We start from the raw sequence: 10,298 nt of genomic DNA, 5'->3' as shown, positions 1-10,298 counted from the left end.
CAAAGTTGCGGGCCTCAGTGGCTGCCACTTCTGACCGCAGCCGGCTCAGGGCTAGTTAGGCCCGCACTCCTCAGCCTCTCCCGGGAGCTCCTGCAGCCCCAGCGGAACTCAGGGAGTCTATTTATGAAGTCTCCAGACCTTGGGCCGGCGCGCGTGACTTGGCACTTCAGGCTCCATGCTCAGAATCCCGCTGATAGTTGGGACGAAGCGGGCTCGGTCGCTCAGGGCGAGGCCTGGGTCTAGGTGAAGAGGTTGCAAGCCAAGATCTCATTCCACTTGGAGCAGTAAAATGGGGAGAGGCGAGCCTTCGCTTTTCCCTTTCTCTGCGCCTCTCTGCAGCCCCGGAAGAATGCATTCCCGGAGAGATGCCTGCCCAGGCCGCGCGGATCCCTCCAGAAACACCAACCACGCTGAGAGGTCTCCCTTTCTGCCTCTCCCCCTCTCTCCTCCAACTCTGAGACCCTGCTTCTCCGATATTATAATTTAAAGACATCTATTATCCGCTTTGTGCTGAAAAGAAAAATTCAACTTTTTTTTTTTTGTGCTGTTCTTCAAGGAAATTCGCTCCCTTTACAAGCCGAAAGCAGTGTCTATCCAGACAGAGCTGAACGGAGAGGTGGAGCAGGGTGTCTCCACCATCCCTGAGGAAACCCCAGACCCCACTCCACTGAGAAAAAAAAAATTTAATGTGTGGGTACTTTTAAAGAAACGTTTCCCTTTTCTCATGGCAGGCTGGGTCCAGCCATTGGGGCCAGCAGCCCGCTTAGCGTTCTGCTCTGTCCCAGGCCCTGCAATATTTATTGTGTCTACAGGCAATGACGTTGGGTGGGAGAGGAGGGTTGGGATCAGGGACTGGAGAAGTGGAGGTGGGGTGGGCAAGGGCAGGCCCTGCAGCAGGGGTCCTGTAATTATGTGTACATATCTGTAAAACGGGCTGCTGTCTGCGTTCTCTATCCACTGGGTGTGCATTGATTTAGACTTCTCCACTGCAGGGAGATTCTGTGAAATCGTCTGATGGTTTTTGCGGAAGAAAAAATTAATGTCCTTCCCTCCCCTTTAGTGTCAATCCAATAAATGTATGTGAACTTCAGCAGTCACCAGGTCTGTCTGCTTGCCTGCACCCCCTTGTCCCTGTGGGCTCTTCCAGGAGATTCCCCACTCTGCAGCCCAGAGGGTGTGAGGAAGGGCCTCCTGCGTATCCCTGGCGTGCAGAGGAAGGCTTGGGTGTTTGGAGTACTAGGGGCACAGTGGCCTTGGCCTTCAGATATTAATGAGGCTAGGTCTCTGGGAAGCCTGTGACCCCTGCTGCACTTTCATTTTCACTCTGGTCCCAGGAAGGTTTTTACCCTGGGTCTGGCAGAGGGCTTGTGTTTCAAATGCACCTGAGGTTTCTCCCCTCCTAGTTTAGACTAAGGGCACAGCCTGGGCAGATCTGGGCACTGAGTGCTTAAGAAACCTGTGTTTCTGTGTGCGGGGGTTTTGTGGTTCTTGTGATGTATTTTTGTGTTTGTCTGGGTTGGCACATATCCTTGCCTTTTCTTAAAAAAAAAAAAAAACTATTTCAGGATACATGTATTTTTATTTTTCTGTGCGACTGGTCACTGTCTCCCTGTCTCTAAGAGGAGACTCATTTCTTTTTGGCCACTATAGGGCCTTCTTTGGAACCTTCTCCCCACAGTCAGAGTGAAAGGCTCCGACTAAGGACTATAAAACCTCTCTCTTCTCCAGTCCACAAGCTTAGGTGTTCTTTGAAGGCGAAGCTGAAGGAGAGGCAGTGAGTCGCTCTCTGTGGAAGTAGACCCTCCCTCCCTTGAGTCTTGAGTTTCACTGCCTGTTGCTGAACACAGATCCATTGGTGTCTTTGGAGTCTTCCCTAAGCCTGTTGAGCCTCCCAGCTCTCTGCCTGTGTACTGGGACTCCCGGTGGCCAGTCTCTTGCAAGGTATTGCTTTGGGTGAAGCAAAGATGGTTGCTGAGCTCTTTTCTCTGCACATTCCAGCAAGGTCATAGGAGAGGGGGAAAGGTGGATTTGCAGGAAGAGGCGGGTCAGCCTTCACAGGACACGGACACATGTAGAGATGAGAAGTTGGAGATGAAGGGCCCAGAGGAAGAAGACAGGATCAGAGACTCAGATGCAGAGCATTTGAGAGGGCTGGGACAAACAGGCCTCTTCAGCTAGCAGCTCAGCAGCTAGGAGAGTAGGCAAGAAGGAGGAGGGAGAGACTCCTGTAGAAAGAGGGTTAGAATCTATATGAGGCTGGAAAGAATGCACTGAGCTGGAGAAAGGTCTTGGGATCTCTTAGTCTCTCATCCCCTGTACCAGTGGAGAGACAAAGTTAAGGGTGCATAAAGGTACTGGTATTCCCTCTGCCAGGTGCTGCTCCTCTCTCCTCCATCTTGTTGAGAGACTGAGAGCAGAGGGAGGTTGAATGCAGTGGCCATCTGTCCACCGTTTTCCCCAAAAGGTCCAGGGGAGGTAAGGTTAGATTCCACAGTAAGATGGGGTAAATGTCCGCCGACCCTGGGATGATGGCCACTGGTTGGCTGTTTAACTTCCGTTGCTCTGAGCTTGATTTCGTTTCTTTTCATTCACTGGAAGAAGGGCGAATGACCGTTTGCTTTCAGTAGAACACTTTGTAGCTACATGATCTTATTTACCACGAATGTCACTCCCAGATACTAGGCTGGAGCTTTATAGTAAGAGGTTTTTCTTCTCTAGAAGAGAGAACATTCCTATGCGATGGTGGATAGATACTTTTGCAATGGCTGTTTCCAGAAGCAGGAGTAGATCCTTCTGAATTCCTGTGTGTCTTTGTGAAAGTGTGTGCGTATGAATTTATCTCCGCATATTGCTTGGTGTCTGTTTGTCAGCAGATCCGCATCAGGAACATGTAGAAAGAAGAGGATTAGGGAAGAGGAGCGAGATGTACCCTTATGGGGGCTTCTAGAAATTTCAGGACCCCAGCCCCATGGCTCCTACTCCAGTAGTGGAGTAGGAGTGGCTCTAAAAGGGCGGACCTGGGTCCTATATGATTATGGGCCGGAGAAAAGCTATTGATGCCCAATGAGCCTAGGGAAATATCCAGGAAGAGAATGCGAGGAAGCCACAGAGACTCCAGATACTGAAAGCCAGGGTTGGCAGGGCAGGGATGGGTGGGTCTTTGGAATTCAGGGCCCTCCTTTAGATTGTCTTCAGAGGGAACCTGTTAGGAGCTGGGAAGGGCCCACCTGGGACTTGGACTGCAGGGAAAAGGATGAGACAGTTGCAGGATCTATAGGGAAGAGTCCTTGTGTGTGTTTTTTCTTCCTCTGAATCAGAGGGGCTCAACCCAAGGCTACCTCCCAACCTGTGGGGTGCATAGGCTGGGTGCTCAGTTTAAGGATGCTTGCTTCCAGGAGCCCAGCCCCCTTGGGAGGACAAACAAGTCCTCCATCTGGAGCGACTCCAGCTAGGTTCCCTTGCTTGCCTGGGTGGAAGCAGCTGTGGTTCCGTTGGCCCGCAGGCTCCAACAATCAGTGACAATAATACGAAAATATCCAGGGCACACCTTCATCTCTCTGAGGTGAGAAAAAAATGCTAAGAAATCGGCCTAGGGTTCAGAGTGCTGCTGAGAGCGGGCAGTTTAAAGGGGAAGAAAATTGGCGAATTTCACTGGTCAATTTCACTTCATTTCGTTCAATTTCGTTCAATTTCATTCCTTTTCATCCGGCGCCGGGAGGCCCGAGGCCAGAAGAAGAGGGGAGGAGGGGGGTCTTTCCGGGCATCTCGCAGATTTACTTTCTATCGCTGTGAAGCACAGCCTTGATTCTCAAACTTTGACACGTTTTTTCAGCCGCGGCGAAGGGTAGACATTTTATTTTATTGGAGGGTATTGGGTTTGGGTAATCGAGGCACACCGTGAGCTTCTCCGGACTTCTCTCTTGTAGCCCAATTAAAGCGGTTAATTCTTTTCACCGCCTATTCCTCCCCATCTTTCTTTCTCTGGGGGCTCCCCAGACCACCCAGGAGCTGGAGTTGAGGTGGGGGCGGACACTTCCCCTCCTTATCCAATTTGTTCTCGCCGCAGCCCGCGCGTCTTCGTGGTTACAAAGCGCTTTTCCCCTGATGACTTTTTTCCCTTTTCAAAAACACTTTTTTCTCCCCTCTTCTACTAGCAACCCTCCCCGGGCCCACCGCTCCTCCCTCTGCGCTCCGGTTTATTTAAACTTCGCCTCCTCCAGCGCCGCCGTAGCGCTCACTTAATGAAGTTGAAGGCTCGGTGAGCCCGGGTGAAGAGGGTTTGGAATCTGTTGAAAGGGGCGTTTTGTGACACTGATTGGGGCGGGGGCGGGGGCAGTGGCGGACCAGACAATGACCGACCAGGCGGGTTTTCCTGCGCACAGGGTCAGGCGAATAAAGGCGCCGACGCTGTTTAAACGAGGGACGCTGCAAGAGAAAGGGAGAAAAGATTTTGAGTGTGGAGCGTGCCTCGAAAGGTTTTGTGCATAGGGGGAGGTGGGGCGAGAGAGTCTGCCTACAGTCTTTACGGATCGAATTCGGAGTTCACTTCGAACCTTGCCCACCCAGCCGGAGCCTGCGCCCAAATTATTCCGATACGTCGTTCAAGGGGTTGTCTAGGCTGGGGCCTGGGGAGCCGTCCAAGAGGATCGGCCAGGATATTGAGAACCCAGCCCATATTTGTTCCTGGGGCTGGCGCTCTGCGGTTCCTGGAGAACTGTTGAAAAGGAACTGAGGGTAGGGGTCGGTCAGGATCATTTAACCTCCTAACTTTTCATCTAGCAGGGTATTTAAGCGCAAAACGAATACTGATGGGATTCTTAAAGCGCTATTACTTTGTTCTTTATGGTCGGCGTAGACGCGTACCGAAAGAGAAATCTGAAGAGAGGACTGAGGTTCCCAGCGCCGGTTTCGAGAACGAATTTTCCTGCGGGCTGGTGGGCGCGGCGCAGCGCGGGGCGGAGCAGGCGCCGCCTCCTTCCGTAGCGGAGGAGCGCGCGGTCCAGGCTGCTGCGGCTGCGGAGGCCGAGAGGTTTGGGGGTTTGGGACAGCCGGGGAAGGCAGGCGTTTTCCTCTGTGCGTCTGGGCTCTGCGTGGATACACTCGGGTCGCTGCGCTCCCAGCCCAGAGTCTTGGGTCCCTGCGGAGCGCTGTCTTTTCGCTCCACGCGGACGCCTGGAAGAAGTCATTCTCTCCCGACTTTGCGTTACTCCTGGCGGCAGAGGTCTCGGCCGGGAACCATTCTCCTGGCTTACCAGCCTACGTGCCTCAATTTCGTTGACCCAGAGAGGGTCCGCGGAATCCCAGTCTTCACCACCCTTTCGTTCCCCACCCGGAGACGCGGCTCCGGAGGGGTACGTTAGAACCTGCGCGTGCGGAAGGATGCGCTCCCGGCGCGGCTACCGGAGACCCGCGCCTTTCGCCATGGGTAGCTGGGGACTTGGAGGGCTGTGCTGTTTCCCCAGATGTTGGAAAATTGCCTCTGGCTGGTCTCACCTCTGGGGCATTGTGTCTACGCAGGCAGAATTATCTTTGGAATTGCGGTTGCACGGATCTCAGGACTGGAAAGGGCAAATTATTGGGGGAACAAAAATTTTAAATCCCCCCTTCGATTTCTAAAAATCACCCCGACCTGAAAAATATATTTCAAATGATCTGTGTAGAAACTGCTAGGCAGTCAGTGTGTGGCGGGGGCCGAGGGAGGAGCGCTGAGGGTACAGGAGTGGACTTTATTGTTCAAGTTAATTCGTTGCCCATTACGGAGGACCTTCGCCTTGCGCTCCCCTCCCCCAGCGGGTGTCCGGGCAGCGCAGATTCCGGGGTTCAGAAACCCCATCCTATTCTGATGCAGCTGCCTGGGTCCCCGCTGGGTGTGGGGAGACTGCCTCTTCACCTTCCAGTCTTCACCTTCTCTGACTGCCGCCTCTTCTGGGTCCTTTGAATTCGCGTCTCTACTTCGAGTTGCACACACGTGTCCTAGTCTGTTGGGGATAGGTCTCGCTTCCTCATGAGTCACCCGAAGAGGGCAGCTGGTGACCCTTCCGCTTAAATTAGCCTCGGACACAGACGGCTGGAGCAAGAGGGTTTTGAGGGATCTGATAGCTCCACTTTCCATTTTGGAATGGGAAGGACCAGGCCGAGGTCACAAAGCGGGTCTGTTGCAGAGCTGGGAAGGGGAACCAAGAACCTGTACTCCCTGTACAAGCGTTCGGATCCCAGGGGCAGCGCAGGTGGGCTTACTTTACGCCCAGTTCACTCAGTCTTGCTGCCCCAGCCAGCCAGCTCTGCGGAGCCTCAGCGGGTTGGGAGTGTGGAGGGAGGATCGTTCTGAGTGTCCATTTGCAAACCCGGGGTGTGTGGGGGGGTCTTCTGTGTGGCCAAGCAGGAGCAGGCAGACTTGGAAGGCGCTACTGGTCTCTGGGCCCCTCTAGTCTCCAATCTGGCACCTCAAACCACAGTCCCTTGGCCCCTCTAGACCACTTGAAAAGTGTGAAGCCAGCGTCCTGGCTCAGTCTGTGTCCAGGAACAGTTTTCCTGTCTGAGGAGTTACCTGTCTAAAGACCAACACAGGAGAGTTCATTTGGCCTCTTCGCCCACACCTCATTCCTGTCTGGCTCCCTCCCTCCTCCCTTCTACATCCCTCCCTCTTTCCTCAAATATTTATTGAGCACCTACTGTGTGCTGGGTATAGTCTTGCAGATGGGCATGAATACCTACATAGTTCATCCCGGAATGCTCTAACCCAGTAGTCCAGACAAGAAGGAAAGACAAAACAAATGATCACCATATCTGTGGTTGAAAAAAAAAAAAAGAAAAAAAAAAAGCTTAGCGTTTTAAGGATTATGGATTTATGATGATGGCTCCAGGCATTGTGGCTGTGGCTGCGTGTGTTAGTATTTGGGGTCTGTGACTGTGTTTGTGATGACGGGATGGGTGTGTTATCAGTGTGGGGATTGTGTTTAGGGATGAATATGTGTGCTAATGTGCATTTGTGATGGATCCATATGAGTCTGAATGTGGCAAGTCTCCTTGGGTGACTGGGGCAGAGACTAGAGGAATATGGGTGGAGAGGATTGGGGTGGAAGGGTTAGGAGTGGGGAGAAAGAGACCTGAGTTTCTGGCCTTTCCCTTAGCATAAAAAAAGGGACCTTCCTATTTCTTTTTTTTAAATAATTATTTTATTTAACTTTAACTTTATTTATTCATTTAAATTTGACCAGAAAGGGACAGAACCAGAGAGAGAGAGAGAGAGAGAGAGAGAGAGAGAGAGAGAGGAGGCAAGACGCCAGCTCGAACACACAAGAAGGCAAGCCGCCAGGTCCAGGACTCAAACCACAGTGAGTCCAGCGCTCTTAACCACCACGCCACCTGCGGGCCCCAGGCCCTTCCTATTTCTCTTTCACAGCAATACAAAGTCTATCCTCTCCCAACTTCCTTTCCTTCACAGACAAGGCTGGGGAGGGGAGCATGAAGTGAAGGCACTTGAGGGGTGTGGGAAAGTGACAGGCAATGGGGTCCGCTGCCCTCTCCCAGGGTTCCTGCTTCCTCTCTCACCTGCCCTGTCCAGTCCCTGCACCCTGCCTATGCTCAGAATCCAAGCTGTTTAAGGGTGGCAGAGGGGCTCTGATCTGCTCTCTGACCTGGTACTCTCTTCCCTGGCAGCCCACACAGGGGGACCTGGCTATCAGTCCTAGGTGGCTTTGGAGCCTTTCCTTATTTCCAGAAAAACTAGCCTGCATCAGGGGGCAGGTGCAGACTGTAGAGCCTGTAACAGCTAGAGCTGTGGAGTATCCAAGGACAGCCAGTGTACGTCTGGCGAGGGGTGGGACTTGCCCAACCTCTTAGCAGGAGCCATGCTGGAGGGCGACCCTTATGGAGTCAGATGTTTTGAGGAACGCAACACCCACATCTCCATTTGTGTGCTAGGGAAATCTCAGATGTCCTCTGGGCTCTCAGCGATGTCCTCTGGGCTCTCAGCCCTTCTGAATCCTCCTTCTCAGAAGCAGCACAGACAGTCTTCCACCAGGACCACCTGGGAGGAGGGGACGGGGTGGAGGAATGGTCAGCTTGTCAATAAATCACCTGTTTCCCTGCGGCTTCCCTCCCTTTCTGCTTCCATGAATCTGTTGGAGACCCTGTCTGCCAGCTGGCCCACCTTGGTGCTCTAAGCCTCCCTTCCTGCATCCCACCCAGCTCTGGGCCTTTTGCAAAGTGGAGAATGAATGAAGAAAATCCAGGCCAACCCAGGTGGTCCTGGTTGAGGCCATTCTTCGTGGGTCAAAGCTTCAGGGCTTTGGTAGGTGTGCATGTGCAGGTGCACATGCACACACATGTGCACGCTTGTGCACACATACACACAGGTGCAGCATTAGGGATTCTGAATTCTCCTCACCCCTGGAACTTGTCAGGTTTTTAGTGCCTCTTTCCATTCCTCACTGGTCTTCAACCTAGCTCCTACCCCCAAAATAATATGGCACTGGAAATAGAGAAGAGTAAGGGGAGATTTTTGATTCTAGTCAGGGTGCTTGACTCATCGGAACCTTGGGCCAGTATTTCCCCCTCCTTACTGGGCCTTGGCTTCTCTGTCTGAGAAACAGAGCCTGGAATCTGTTAGCTGGACCCTCTCTGGTCTGGGGTCCATGGCTGTCCAGCTCCTCCCTAAGCTCTCCCTGTGCGGCGAGGGTGCTGGAAGGGACTGGGTCATGGTCCAGAGACACAACCCAGGCACCACCTCAGGGCTTCTGCTGCAGACTGCAGCCTGGAACTTGGCTTTCTTTCTTTCTGGATCCAAGGGGTTTCCACTTGGGGCCTTGGAGCCTCTCCTTCCCTGGCAGGGCTGCGGAGGGATGACCTAGTCTCTCGAATGCCTTGATCCCTGGTGCCACATGCGCCTGCAGCCTCTGTGGCAAAGGAGAACGTGAACAAGTGTGAAGGTGAGTGGCCACCTAGCGCCCTGCAGAGCTCTCAGTCCTGCCCATTAGGGGGCCTCACCCCAGCTCCCTTTTACAACTGTCTGTATGCTCTGTACACCCCCACTTCTTTCCAGTAAGACCTGCCAGGATGTAAGTGTTGGGGCAAGGTCGGGGAGACTGGGCACTTCATAGAAGCTGGAGAGCAGGGAACTGCCCAGGTGAGGAGAGGGGCGTCCCAAACCTGAATTGTGAGGGGGTGTGGTGCTGCGTTCTCTCTAAACTTCCCTACCTAGCCCAGACTTGAGGACTTTGGAGTTTGTGGGGTTGTAGCTGGTGAAGTCCTCAAAGCCTGGGCTAGGGGGTGGGGGAGCAGAACAGAACTCTGCAGAGTGGATGTTACCAGATCAAGACTGGAAGGGGCGTGGGGAGGAGCCGGAAGGAACGGGGCGGAGCTCCGTGGCAGCTTCCCCGCAGCTGGGGCTGGATTTTCCCAGTGACGTGTCTCCTCTCCATCTCTGTCTCAGATTCTGGGTCTCAGATGCACTCGCATCCTCGAATTTTATTCTGTGTGCAGGAATCTTAAAGATGCACGCAGAGGACATTTGGAAACAAGCAGTTCCTGCAGGGTTAGTCCTGTCACCTCAGTCAATGAGGTTCCTACCTAAGTGTGGGAGGAGCAAGGGTGGGGAGCTCAGGACTCAGGTTCCTGAAGCCTTCTCAACGCAGATCCGGAGCGCTCGCAGGGGCCAGCCACTTGGGGGCACCGCTGGTCCCAAAGTACCAGGAGCTTACTCTGAACTGATGAGGACTTACCCTGAGCTAATGAGATGACCCTACTCTAACCCCAGGCGACCCTACCCCACCTAGGGCTGACCCTCAGTTAGAGGCTGGTTGCAAACCTGGACAACCTTGCTCCAAAGAGGATAACCTAGTGCTAAAAAGGGATGACCCTAAGCCAATAGGGTGACCCTGCTCTGAGTGGACCTGACCCTGTGCTAACAGGGGTGACCCTAATGGACCACGGCTCACTGGGATGCGCTTGGGCTACCCGGGTTGGCTCTGTGCCCTTTGGTTAAGGTTACCCTGCACAGATTAGGTGCTAAGCCTGCATGGTCCTGACCATAGGTCCCAGGCAAGGTTGCCTCAGCCCTCCCCTGAACTGGCAGTTGCTCCATTCCTCTCCTCTCCTGCCCTTCCCAGCAGTTCTGGCTGTGGTTGGAGAGAAGACCAACCACACCCTGTAGGTCTGGGACAGTTTTCAAGCTCGAGAAAGGAGCAGAGTGTGGGGAGGAAAGGGTCCTCAAGAGAACTGATTTTATGGAGGCTGGGCCACAGAAGGTGAATGCCTTTCTGTACCTGGTCCCTGCCTCCAGTGCCAGGCTCACCTTC

The sequence above is a fragment of the Tupaia chinensis genome, unplaced genomic scaffold (assembly GCF_000334495.1).
Source record: "Tupaia chinensis unplaced genomic scaffold, TupChi_1.0 Scaffold000207_1, whole genome shotgun sequence".
NCBI classification, from domain to species: domain Eukaryota; kingdom Metazoa; phylum Chordata; class Mammalia; order Scandentia; family Tupaiidae; genus Tupaia; species Tupaia belangeri.
Note: the sequence above shows the minus strand (reverse complement) of the source record.